This window comes from Dendropsophus ebraccatus, chromosome 1 (assembly GCF_027789765.1).
Source record: "Dendropsophus ebraccatus isolate aDenEbr1 chromosome 1, aDenEbr1.pat, whole genome shotgun sequence".
Taxonomy (NCBI): Eukaryota; Metazoa; Chordata; class Amphibia; order Anura; family Hylidae; genus Dendropsophus; species Dendropsophus ebraccatus.
In genome coordinates, this window is record NC_091454.1 from 58583502 (window position 1) to 58598082 (window position 14581).

General features: G+C 42.5%; 1 protein-coding gene across 1 annotated transcript in view; it reads left to right on the forward strand.

The window, feature by feature from the left end:
- The first annotated feature begins 3116 nt into the window (after positions 1-3116).
- The window catches only part of LOC138793167 (protein Shroom1-like), a 68023-nt gene continuing 56558 nt past the window's right edge, over positions 3117-14581 (forward strand). The window contains exon 1 of the mRNA XM_069971533.1: positions 3117-3341. The gene's annotated coding sequence lies outside the window, so the exon portion shown is untranslated. The remainder of the gene's footprint in view (positions 3342-14581) is intronic.

Consider the following 14581-nt stretch of genomic DNA (forward strand, 5'->3'; position numbering starts at 1 on the left):
GTGAGTCTTTTACTGTAGGATTACATCATCATATCCTCCCCCTTCTCATTCAGTGAGCTCACATTCTTCTGTGTGCCACCTCAAAAGTTATAAAACTCCCCTGACTGGCACTACAATTTACATTACTGACACTACAGAATTTCTTGTGTATATTATGAGGTGCAGCTTGACATATCTGTCCCTTGATTTATAAGGGTATGTGCACACTACAGAAAAAAGTGGTGGAAACTTCAAGGGGATTCCGCCGCGCTGCCCCACTTGAAGTTCCTCCCATCCAATAGGCTTCATTATATTTGCACAGACCTTGCAGCCGGGTCTCCTTTGGTGTCTGAGGCTCCATAGGCTTCATGTCGCCAACAGGCCTCCTTGTCTGTCATTCACCTCACAGCGCATACTGACAGGACAGAGAGCCGTGACTAGTCACATCCCAGGTGACTAGTTGATGGCTCTCCCACTGCCATTAAAAAGCATTTTACTCAACATGAAGCCTACAGAGCCCATAATCCCAACACCATAGGAGTCCCAGCTGCGTGATCTGTGCAGCCATTCTGGAAGCTCAATCAGCACAAATCTGCTGATTGATTCCCTTTATGCTGCGTTTACACGTAATGTTTATCGTGCGAATTTGCGCGATAACGATTGAATTCGAATGATAATCGTACGTGTAAACGCAGCGAACGATCAAACGAGGAGCAAGAAATCGTTCATTTTGATCTTTGAACAAGTTCTCAAATCGTCGTTGATCGTTCGGAAAAAAGTCGCAGATCGTTCCGTGTGAACAGTCGTTCGCCGATTTAACCAATGTGTGAGATAGGTTTAAGAGATCACAAAACAAACGCAAAACAAATTTTCCGTGCGATATATCGTACCGTCTAAACGCTGATCATTATGAAAAAAAAAAACGTTACTACGACATCATTAATCGTACGATCGGGCCAATTATCGTTTCGTGTAAACGCAGCATTAAGAACTCACATGATGGGTTGAAACTAGGGATAGATCATTATGGAGCCATAATGAGGGGGGCCCTGCTTTTCATTTGTATTCTTTGAACGACCAGCAGGCCTATTCACTTTATTGTTGTAGAAATTGTAAATCATTTGCAATTGACCAGTGACTATGTAAAAGCCATTTGCCTCATGTGTACATTAACACCTGTGCACAACTTAACGGCAAGGACAGTGAAGCACTCATTTATATCATAATCAGGGCTGGTCTTAGCAGTGTGCGACCTGTGAGACCGCAAAGGGCGCATCACCCCATCAATCAAAAGGGAGCGCCAGCACCTGGCTAACCTGGGTATGGGGGGGGGGGCTTACACTATATAGGGGCTGCGTGGGGGGGGGGGGCGCTGATATTAAATGTGGGAAGAAAGGGAGTGTGGATTCTGGTTAAGAACGCTCTTTAGGCTATGCTCTCACACTGTACAAACAATGGCCACTTTGCGTGAAAGTCCGTTGTTTAACGATACCTACAGCCTGAATTAATAATCATAATCATAAGGTAGCCCTAAACAGCGGCCGTTCATGGCGGAAAGCCCATTTGTTTAGCATGTAACTATAGCCTTAAAGGGGTAGTGCGACGCTAAACAGTTATTCACTAAATAACACACATTACAAAGTTAAACAACTTTGTAATGTATGTTATGTTAGTGAATCGCCCCCTTTCCAGTGTTTCCCCCCACCCACACCAGACCCGGAAATGTAATGCTCTATACATACCTGCCTCTAGCCGACCCCCGTCCGCCATCTTGTGCCAAGACGTCATCAGCTGCTCAGCCGCGATTGGCTGAGCACAGTTATGCTCAGCCAATCGCGGCTGAGCAGCTGATGACGCAGCAGAGTGCGGCTGGCACTAGGGACAGTCGGAGCGGTTCGGCCGTCCGTCCGAAGATGACATCATTGGCACAAGATGTGGCAATGATGTGCCAACTTTGTAATGTGTGTTATTTAGTGAATAATTGTTTAGCGCCGCACTACCCCTTTAAGGCCCTATTACACAGAACGATTATTGGCGGTTATCGGCCGTTGCGTTGATAATCGTTCAGTGTAATAGAAGGCAACAATCAGCTGACATCGTTCATGTCGGCTGATCGTTGCCTTCTATTACACAGAACGATTATGTCGGCTGATCGTTGCAGTAGTTTGTCTTTCAACATGTTGAAAGACAAACGACTCATATTGCAGCGATCTGCTGCCGTCGCTCCGTGGAATAGGAGCGGTGGCAGCAGACCGCTGCCCTCCGTGGCCCCCCTGCTCACTGCCGCCGCTTGTACTAGCGCTGCCAGCGCTGGTTTGCTACGCAAGTCACCCCGTGTAATAGGGGCTTATGGGTGGCATACGGAGCCCCATACAGGTCTAGCCCCACAGGCCCTCTCCCATAGAGGAAATTGTCCTATTATTTCCCCTATTTACTTTAGTGGGAGAAACCACAAACTGAAAACTACTGCAATTGAAGCATACAGCAAATTTCCCATAAACCCTAATAGATGGAATTGATGTCTGTGCTATTATTGTATATTATTGTATTCTATTGGAGGATCCTGTAAAAAAAAAATATATATATATATATATATAACGCAATATTATTATTTTTTTACATGGCAGATGGTATGACAGAAGCCACAGAATCATAGCTATATGATGCAGGCATATGTTGGGGAGTCCTTCAATATATGCCCCTGCCAGACACCAGAAAAGGTGGTGTTAAAGAACCATATACATACAGCAACTTCCGCTTTTTAGTAGGACACAGTTAAGGGGCATTTTGTTTCCATTTTCTGAACAGGGATGCATATATTTTTGCATCTAGTCCTAATAAAAGCTGTAGATATTACTTTATGCTATGTTCTTTTGTTTTACGCTTTAAAGTAACCTTTTCTGAGTCAGATCAGCTGCATCTTTCCTCCCCTTTCTCAGCCATGTGCTCTCTGACAGCAAGCAAATTGACCATTTATTGACTGAAGCCTTTTTAGTTTCCTTGTCAAACAGAAGCATTTGCTCCCTTTATTCTTTGGATCAGGTTAAAGTGTTTCCAGTGACATCAGAGTTTCAGGTTCAATCTGCCAGGCCCTCCCCTCCCTTGTTATTGGATGGGAAACCTAAAGCCTGCCAGTTACCTTTATGGTCAGAGCACTGTGTGTGTGGAGAATAGGAGAAACTGAGAGGCAGAGACTGCAACTGTTTAGTTTGGAGTGAGCCCAGATGAAGCAATTCCTTATAGAAGTCAGGGTGCATTGGAGGATTTGTGGCCCTTTCTCTAGGCTATAAACTGCTGTCCGCCTTGTTTTCCTGGGATTTGCTATGGAGGAGTACTGAGCCACAATAGGTGCTCCTATACAGGTAAGAGGAAGCTGTTGCTAAGATCTTGTGTTAGCAGTAAAGTAGCTGTGTGCACAAATGGCTGAAAGACAGTGTGACTGTGTGCAGGTGTTTTCAAGGGACTTTCTCTTTTATGACATGAAATGACACTTTATTGTACGCTTTAGAGGGTTTCTGCGGTTAACCCTTTATCTGATGGGGCTGATATAGAGGAAGGGATTCTATAATTTGGCATATAAACAGGACATGTATTGCTGATGTGGTTGTTACAAAGGAATCCTTGTTTGTTTACATGCAGGTTATTTTATGGAAGGGATGTGTAGGGTATCTTTCTAGTACATAGACGGTACCTATATGATTAATATAGGTAAACATGTACATCCCCTTTAAGCACCAGAGATTAGTAGAAGGCAGTATATCTGTGTGTACTGTATGCGATTTCACCTTTGACCCTAATTCTACCAAAACACTTTTAGTTAAGGTAAGACGGCCACATAGACTGCTGTATTATAAAGCAATTTGTAAAACCCTCTAAGTAATATAATACCAGTAGTATAATCAATTATGTCTACCACTTGACAGACCTGCTCTTCGTCATACAGTATTAACCTGGGCAGGAACATGCGGAGGTGTAACATATGGAAAGTTTGCAACAGTTATACTTGCCATTAGAGTGGATGGCTATGTAACCTGCATGGGACAACACTTGTTATGACAGTACTGGAATGAAAAGGGTTTGTTCATAAATTGACATCAGTGCGTGTTTACATTGTAAAGGCCTCAGCGATGTGTCATCCTGTGCAGTCATGGCCGTACAGACATGTGATATCACTTATTATGTGTCCAGTGCTATAGCTGTATGGAAAAACGCTGTGGCCTTTGTGAAGAGAACCAGGGGAGATTTTTGATTTGTATTATATATACAAGTAATAATATTACATTGTTGTTTTTTTTTTTTTAGAAAATATCTTTTTTGATTGATAACCACATAAAATGCAAAATGTTCTTCAAGGGGATGTGCCTTTAGAGTATGTGCACACTACAGAATACGCGGGGAGACTTCAAGCGGATTACGCTGCGCAGCCTCCACTTGAATTTCCGCCCGTCTCATAAACTCAGTGATATTCGCTGACAAATTCTGACGTCCGCCCAAAGAATTGGCATGTCGGAATACTTGATGGGCGGAACTTTAAGTGGAGGCTGTGCGGCGGAATCCGCTTGAGGTCACCACTACAGCCATAGACTGTATCCCAGTTTTCCAGGCGGTCCTCCGGCTGTATCCACACTCTCCACGGAGGCTGCAGACAGCGAGAATCAGACTCAGACGCCGAGAGTTCAGGTTCATACGAACCCGAACCTCGGCAAGTTCGCTCATCTCTAGTCACCACGCGCAATTCTGTAGTGTGCATATACCCCCACATAGAAGAAGGATAGTATACTTGAAGAAACCTTTTTTTTTTTTTTTTTTTTTTTTTTTTTATTGTCTCCACATATGAAAGACATCTTAATTATTCATTCCCTATTCTACGAGTATGGCTGCATTGACATATAGTGTTATGGTCAGTATTTTTAGCCTAAACTTAAAGTAAGTCTAAAACACAGAATATGGCCTGCTCTGTTCTAACATATGGCAATACTACCATAATATGCATCCGATCCAAAACAAAGATCTATTGAAATTAAAGTGACTGTACCACCAGGCCCAGGCTGAAGCATTGGAGGCGAGCCGACCTTCCCTTAGTGGGAGGAAACCCTAGCCCCTCTATGATATGGATCCATTGATTCTAATGGAGTTACGTCATAGAGGGGATGGGGTTTCTTCCCACTGGGGGGGTGTCGGCCCGCCTCCAGTGCTTTAGCTTGGGCCTGGTGGTAGAGTCACTTTAAAAAGAGTGCAGCATAAGCCTATGTTCACACACAGTATTTTTAAATGACAGCCATCCACTCAATTTCAACAGTGTGTAAACATAGCCTTTCTGTGTTTCCATTCCATTCCACTTTGAAAACTACTGACCAAAATACTGAGTAAATATTCTGTGTGGCAACATAGCCTAAATATTTAATTATCATTTCATCTGTATTTCTGTACAGTCAATACCTATAGACTATCTTTTAGGGTACCTTCACACACACTGGATCCACAGCGAAATCCGCTGGGGATCCATTGTCAGTGCCGCCCTATGAGAATACATACTCGCAGTGGGATTGAAATCCTGCTGCGTGTATGTAAGTTAACCCCCCCGCCAGCCGGAGCATCCATCGCCATGCTTTCTGCTCTCGGGTTCTTGGCAGGAGGTCCCGCTCAGCCAATCAGTGGCTGTGGCGGGGCAGCGCACTGATTGGCTGAGCAGGACAAGCAGACGCCGGGAACTCCCGGAGCAAGCCGGAGCGAGAACAGGTGATGTATGCTCCGGCCGCCGGGGGGTTAACTTACATACACGCAGTAGGATGTCAATCCCGCTGCAAGTATGTATTCTCATGGGGATGCACTGACACTGGATCCGCTGCGGATTTCGCTGCGAATCTGCAGCGTGAAATCCGTTGTGGATCGGTTGTGTGTGAAGGCACCCTTAGACAGTAAACTGTATTACACTATGTAAAGTAGATGCAAAATAGATAAACTACTGTTTAAATATAGATGCATCTATATTTCATTCCATCTTCATAAACTTCAGGGGGCATATTTCTACTGTTAAAGGGATACAAATATACACATATTCTATACTGCCCATAGATCACCAGTAGCTCCATAGTAAAATCAAAATACACCTGTGTGAAAAGGACCAAATGTCCAAATCTTTCCTTTTATAGCTTTTCTCTGTTGTAGTTCAACTCCTGGTTTTGCCTAAAATTACTGATCAATATGTGTAAACCCAGCCTGTCATCTCCCATTTTCAGTATCTATGAAAGTTTATGATCTGTCTTAAACGCAGTGTTTTTGGTGTGACATTTTTCTCTTCTGTCTGAGCCTTTTCTTTTCTCTTTTAAGCCTCTTTGGCAGTTTTCTAGCGACTAGGTCATGGCATGTAATGGCAGAGGGGAAAAATTATAGCACACAAAAATGTCTAAACTACAAAAAAGATCATTCACACATAAAGTAAAAAACACCAGAAAAAAAAACACAAACACATGAAAAAAAAAATGCCAGACAAAAAGCATGTGTGAGTGCACCCTGAAAAGTTCACCATTTACAAGTACAAATCAACTTGCACCCGATACAGACATTTAAAAAGCTGCAGCACTTGCACCATTGCCATTGCCCCGTGATCTGCAGTTAGGCCATCAATTAACCCTTTTAAAGTATAAATACTTCTATTGTTCTATGTTTGTGGAATAAGAAGGCTTTCTTGAGCATTTCATTTATAAATATATAAATGAATGAAGTATGTTGAGTATTGCATGCCAGGCCCCACCATCATCATCATCTGAAACAGGTGTACTGTCGGTTCTTCATTCTTTGGGTGTGTGACGCGTGACATATGAGACTGCGGCCTGACAAAGGAATGTATCACTGGTCCTCTGGTAACACTAGGATGAAGTAGTATCTGGGTGCTATTACTTCTACTGGTATGAAATGGTGTCTATTTTATATCCCAGCTGTGAAGCATACATTTAGCAATGAAATCATTTTCCATTATAATATAGTTTAATGTGATAAACCTCTTAGCGGCCAAGAAAACTGGCAAACCATGACAATTCTTGGTAAGGTTGTGTTCACACCAAGTCTATGCCTTGCTCAATTATTTATTCTTCTGGTATAATGAAACATCTGCAGCTTATACCTTACATGTATACTTTATTATGTAGGTATTGTGGTTTCAAATTAGCTCCAATGTACTGAAACGTTGGTGAGAGATACTGTACCTGGTGATCAACTGTTTTTAGCACCTTACTTTACATGGTTGAGTTCGCACATAGTATTCTCATTTTTGGCCTGCTTATAGCTTAGTAATACTTACTTACCAAAATACTAAGTGTAAACCCAGCCTAGTTGAAACAAAGTCTAATGGTGTGTTTACACAGAGAGATTTATCTGACAGATCTTTGAAGCCAAAGCCAGGAACAGACTATAAACAGAGAACAGGGCATAAAGGATAGACTGGGATCTATCCTCTTTTTCAAATCCATTCCTGGCTTTAGCGTCAAAATTAGAGGTAAGCGAACCGGGTTCGGGTTCGAGTCCAGCCGAACCCGAACGATCGGCATTTGATTAGCTGGGGCTGCTGAACTTGGATAAAGCCCTAAGGCTATGTGGAAAACATGGATATAGTCATTGGCTGTATCCATGTTTTCCAGACAACCTTAGAACTTTATCCAAGTTCAGCAGCCACCGCTAATCAAATGCCGATCGTTCGGGTTCGGCTAGACTCTAACCCGAACCCGGTTCGCTCATCTCTAGTCAAAATCTGTCAGATACATCTCTCTGTGTAAAGGCACCCTTAGGCTGCATTCCCATGTTCCATGTTCCTAACGAACACGGACGTGGAATGCCTGTAACGGACTCTCCCCTCGCCCGGGCAGCATCTGTAATTAGATGCTGGGAGTGGGGGAACTGTACAGATAGGCGCCGCGCTGTAGTAAAGCAGCCACGCGGCTCTGTCATTACAGCATGGTGCATATCTGTACAGTTCCCCCGCTCCCAGCATCTAATTACAGATGCTGCCCGGGCGAGGGGAGAGTCTGTTATAGGCATTCCACGTCCGTGTTCCGTGAGGAACATGGAACGTTGGAATGCTCCTCCAACTACATCCTATAATACCCTTCTTGGAATTGAGCCCATTTTCGGAACCTTAGGCTACATTCACACATCCATAGTGCTATTCATAGCTGCTGACCCGTAACTGTCCGCATTTACACTTACCAATCCATTAAGAATAGGGGATCCATGCTCCAACTACGGCCCGAACAACACCTATAGATATGTGTATAGGGCCATAGAAATGCGTCCGCATTCTGTCTGCAATTGGGGACAGAATATGCATGACTGGGTGTATTGTTGACCTTGGGCTAGCCATGACCACCTCTACTACCCCCTTTTTCTACCCAATAAAGACACAACACCATAATTCAGATGAAATGGCCACAGCAGCCTTTTATTAACCTTTAACATACTAGTGTAAATAGAACACAACTTTAACATCCCTGGGTGGAAAGGTCCTCGAAGCCTGAAATGTTTTACTACTGGCGATCCCTGTTAACCAGCACACACCCGTTTTTACCCCCAGCCGACTATCGCATGGCTCGCGGGCACCAAACCTTAAATAGGTTCCCCTCGCTATTTCACCATTACTCCGTCCCTTATCCTTCCACGAGGGTATATGTTCCTGTAACGCCAGTCCACTAAACATTAATCCACCATTAACCACCAAGGGGGTCCAGAACCTTCTATTTGGTTCCCCCCCTTTCTCTGGAAAAACTGTAACTGCCACCCGACTCCGAGGACCCTCCACTGCCGAGCTGCCATGACGAAGCCGTAACCCCCCAGCCCACATGATCCCGAACTAAAAAAAAGCACTAGGGTGGGAGGGCGGTAGATTCCTCTGCTGTCAGACAGGCAAAAGGTACCGCCCCCCCCCCCCACCAATCAATTAACTCCTGACCTGATCTCCCCACTTTACTCCCCACCCCGTCCAGCCATTAACCCCTTACCTCCCTGAATTATCTCCCAGGGCCCTAGCAACTAACCCCAGTCATGGAGGCTCCCCCTTATTGGGTGCTTTGCCCCCTAGTTTGTCCGGCCTTACTGTAATGTAATGTAAATGAACTTCCAAGTCTATTACACAGCTCGACTACTGTATTGTGCAGCAAAGATCTGCACGGCCATCCTTAGCCCATGCCTTTAGTGTAAAATAATAAGTTCATACATACCTGTCCACACTCACTGGCATCTTCCTGCTTGATCTCGCAGCCACCGAGAAATCAACAGAGCCAGCGTCTGAAGTAAAGGGCACTCACTGGTATGTATGAACTTTATTATTTTCTTTACACAGTTATTAGCCATTGAACGTGCATCGCTATTACACATAGCGATGTGCAGTTGGCAGCCAGTGGTTTTGGGTCAGGACCTAAAGACACGTTCACCCGATGATCATTGTCATCAGCTGATCGGTGTCTTTTTTTTTTTTTTTTTTTTTTTTTACACAATCAGCAGAATATTGCTCTGTGTAATAGGGACCTAAGCCTAGAAAACCCTTTAACTGTATATGAGCTCTCCTTTTGTCATTTTGACATGATTTATTTATTTTTAATTCCTGGGCATTTCCAGGGTACATAAGAGTTTTTGTTACCTAGATATACATAATCTCTTCAAAACACAAAATGTGTTGGTTTATGGCTATAGGAACAACATAGACAAGCTTAATATTGTGGAAGAACAAGAGACATTCCATAGCTGTGGTTTACTATGATGCTTCTATCCCTAAGTTACAGTAGAAGGAATAGTTGGGAGCAACAACTGCTGTAATTACAAGAACACAAGTAAAATGCTCAGGATTCAAGCAGAAGAGAAAAGCAGGAATACCTTTTTGTGGTTCTTATTGGGGTATTCAGCAGTCTCCTCTATGAAAAAGATAAGAAAGACTTCTCTGGTGGATCCAGCTCATCTATGAGTTACATGGTCAACTGTTCATTTAAATAACTACCGTTCAGTACTATGTCTGGAAAATATTTGGCAGATATGGCTTCTTCCAGTAATAACAGCCGATCACAATGGATTATTGAAGCTGGGCCCATATTGATCAGATGATCAGGATCTGGTTGGGCACATCTTAAGGAGTTACTGTCACTTGAAAAAAAAAATCTAATGATTGGTAGGGGTCTGATGTCAATTGTTTTTTATAGCTTTACGCTATATAGTTAATAGATGGCACCAGTAGACTGTACGAACCTAGTATTTATTACTGATTATATCACAGTCTGCAGACATATCCAATTGTTGTAGGCCAAAAAATGTGATGTAAACAGAGCTCACAAATGCCTCATGTCCAGACAATGGTGGAGTGAAAGTAGTGTTACAAGGAAGTTGGGTCTTCTTCCTGACTTAACAGGCTGTTCTGGCTCCTTTGTAGTGGTAAATGGCAGGCTTTCATTTCTCCTCATTTGTTTAAGCCTTCTATGGAATCAAACATTCCACCTCCACCCCTACATTCCATCCATTGTGCTCACTACATTGATTAGCCTGAATTATGTTATAAGTGGTCAAATGGCCAATAAATCTGTCATCTATTATACTGGAGTCTATAGGAGTTTATATCCTTGGCCAAACATACATGCACAGAATGGCTACTGAGGCCAGTTATCTGGGATACATGTTACAAAGAGTACTATAATACCGATCCAAGTCCTTATCGTGGGTAAATAAGGAAAATGTAGCTGACACAAATGCAAAGTGATTTATATTGTAAACTACAGTATATGTTGTAGGCTACCCTGTTTCCCCCAAAATAAGACTGTGTCTTATAATAATTTTTTCTCCCAAAGAAGCACTATGGGGGAGATTTCTCAAACTGGTGTAAAGTAGAATTGTCTTAGTTGCCCCTAGCAACCAATCAGACACCACCTTTCCTTTTTAAAAGAATAAGTGAGGAATGAAAAGCGGAATCTGATTGGTTGCTAGGGGGAACTAAGACGATTCTACTTCACACCAGTTTGATAAATCTCCCCCTATGTCTTATTGTCAGGAAATGTCTTAAGAATTAACACTTATTGGGGGAGATTTATGGTGTAAAGTGACATGGTGTAAAGTGAAACTGTCTCAGTTGCCCCTGGCAACCAATAAGATTCCACCTTTTATTTTCCAAAGAGTCTGTGAGGAATTAAAAGTGGAATCCGATTGGTTGCTAGGGCCATCTGAACCAGTCCTACTTTACACCATATTTGATAAATCTCCCCCCCATTGTGTGAAAAAATGAACGTTTATTGTATACTGTACAGTAGTTGTCATCACAAACCAGCATAACCAAACAACCCAACACCCCTCCCCCTTCCCCTCCACGCCCCCTCCCCATAATGGATGGGGTCTTACTTTCGAGGGATGCCTTATTTTTAGGGGCATGCTGTATTTTAAGCTATCCTGTACATTCTCCACTATGCCTTATTTTCAGATGTCTTATTTTCGGGAAAACAGGGTAGTATTTATATTCGGTGTACTGATAATAATGGCACAAGTGCTCACAACCCACCTACGATATAAAACCCCAATAATTATAACACAAAAAAGGTGGGTTTCTTGTTACAGATTTTACATTGTGACCTGGAGTTATGGCTCCTTTTCACCTAAAGAAGCACTGTCAATAGATACATTATCATACAGTAGTTGTACGTATACATTTCTATTTTAGCACTGGGTTTGCCGCCTTACATTTAGTAACCACATTTCCCTGCTCGTACTTTGTGTGCCTGTTGAATGGTACAGCTTCAGACTGGTTTCCTAGCTTTTATTATATCTTATTTCCTTTGCAGCACACATGGATATAGTTATAATAAGAATTAGTAGCTGCCTGTGTCATGATATGTCTCCACTTAGATTTCACCGCACTATAGTCTGGCCTTGTATAAAATAAACCTCCGTTTTATGGCAGGTCCTCAGATTTCATCCCCGCCCTAGCTTGGCATGCCTGCTGAACAAGTGTCCATGTGGTACAGCAAAGCTCCTACATTCTGATGCACTGATTAAGAATTCCAGGCTCTACAATAATGTGCCTTTTTATTATTCCTCAGCATAATGGCCAGTGCTAGGCATGCTTTAAATCACTGATAGATTTATAGGGCAAAAGCCTCTTTTATAAAACATTCACTGCTGAATTCCTGAGCTTCTGAATGCCACTATAGTTTGCTATTGCACTGCTGTTGTAATGTAACTTTCTTCTTGGACGTTTTTAACTACCTTATATAAAGCATGGGGGCTGATAGGGTTAGTGTAAAATTTATTTATAGGGGTTGTGTATTTACCTTAGTATTATATACTTAAAGGGTTTATAAAAAGTTATCCCCTATCCACAACATACGGAATAACTAGCTGATAGGGAGTACTAGCTGACAATTGACCTCTGTCCCCATGATCGGTGGTGTTTCCAGCAGTTAGACCCCCACCGATCCCGAGGACAGATGTTAGTTATTGTGAATGCAGTGGCAGCATGCATGCTTAACAGTTTATAAGATTTCAGCTCAGCAAAGTTTACAGTGAATGAATTGAGCGGCAGTCAAGCATGTGCGCTGCCACTCCATTTACCTGGGTGACAATTGACATCTGTCTCATGATCTATGGGGGTCCCAGTAGTTGAATCTCCATCGATCAACTAATTATCCCCTATTCCCTTTCTAATTTATTTTATATTCTTTGATTTATTTATTCTGTTTTTCTATATGTTTGCTAGAGCTGCTCTTAAAGGGGTAGTTCACCCCCAAAAAAATATTTTAAATCAACTGGTGCCAGAGATTTGCAATTTACTTCTATTAAAAATTCTCCAGTCTTTCAAGCGAATGTACCATCCGGTTAGAATCAGTGGAGCCGCGTCATAGAGGGGGGAGGGGGGGATCCTCCAACTGGGGGCGGCCCGGCTCACCTTCAGTTTCTCAGCCTCGGCCTGGTACCTGTGGATAGAACAGTGCCGTACACAGGAACCAGGCCGCGGTTCAAAAAATGGACCGCGGCACCGGCTTCCCTGCGCTGGCGCAGATCTATCCATGGGTTGTGTTAAAGTGAATGTACCTGATGGTACATTTGCATTCAGTACTAATCAGCTGCTGTATGTCCTGGGGTGGAGTATTCTTTCCAGTCTGACACAGTGCTCTCTGTTGCCACCTCTGTAAATATCTGGAACTGTGCAGAGCAGTAGCAAATCCCATAGAAAACCTTTCCTGCTCTCCAGACTGAAAAGAATACACCACTTCCTGCGGGACATAAAGCAGCTGATAAGTATTGGATAATAGAAGTAAATTACAAATCTCTGGCACTTTCTGGCACCAGTTGATGTGAAAGAAAAAAAATATGAGATCTCCTTTACAATAGCCATATGGAACATAGACACTAAAGATATTTATTGACTATGGAAGAGGGTTCTAGGCATGCTTTGTGTCCTCTGCAGAAGTCAGTATGCAGGGAGGTTTAGGAGGGGAGCAGTGTTCATCACTTATTGTGAATAATGGATTCTGTGTTGTATGTATATTTGGTGTCACCTTTCAGTGCAACCCTGCCTTAGATATGAGATGACAACTTAGATGCTCTGTCTACAAAACAGATAGGGAGGATTTTTCAAGAGTGGTAAACTGGCATATATTTTAACTAGAATTGATGGCAGCGTGCAGGTGTAAATAGTAAAAAATTGAACACACAGAGAGGGCACATATCTCAATCCTTGATGCCACATCCCCTTCCCCCACTTTTGGTGAGAAGCGTGCAAAATGATGAAAAGTTGTAAAATTTTTGCGACATTTTGCTGGTCTGTGCTAAGCGCACACCTTGATATATACCCCTGTAACTTCCATCTTATGCTAAGACATCAGGATTTTTATAGGTAGTGACAGGGGAAAAATAGAAAAAGATACAAACAATTCTGTTTCACATAAAAACATTTGATGACATATCCCTTTCAACTTCACACGTACAGTATTATCGCTAAATTGCATGCATTAAGTACATAGTGCTTTTCTAGGACTGCAGGACATTGCATCTGTAAAAATTGCATGTGATTTTCTTTTTTTTTTTTTTTAGAAAAGGAACTCCCTTTTGAAAGTACTATTGTGGTACATCATTGCATGAGCAAAACCTAATAATATTGTAGTTGAATGAAACTGTATGTACATAAATGCAATTTTGCTGTGACCCCAAAGGAATAGAAGCTAGGCCCTCATCAATCAGGCCCTAATACTGTGCTCACAGCATAGTCTATGATCATAGTTTCAGGGGGACTCTAATGTTATATCGTTGAATGCTGGGTACATGACTCAGGGCTGTATAAATGGGGCAGTTTTCAGCTAAACAGGCCAATAACCACCCAAGTATTACACCCAGTGATCAGCTGATAATTTAGACACATACCTAGTAATAATTATTAGTTGTTCGCACATTTCCAAGTGTAAACAGGTAATGTGAGGCTAACAAAGATAGAAGTGAACGGCTGCCCAAACAAGCCAACTTGGACAACAAGTTTGGTTGGGCAACCTATCAGTATCAATTAGTGATCCCTCTAAAGGGCTTTTTAAACATCACCGTTTGTATTGTGCAGCAAACTGTCCATGTTTAACAGTCCGCAGGCACTTCA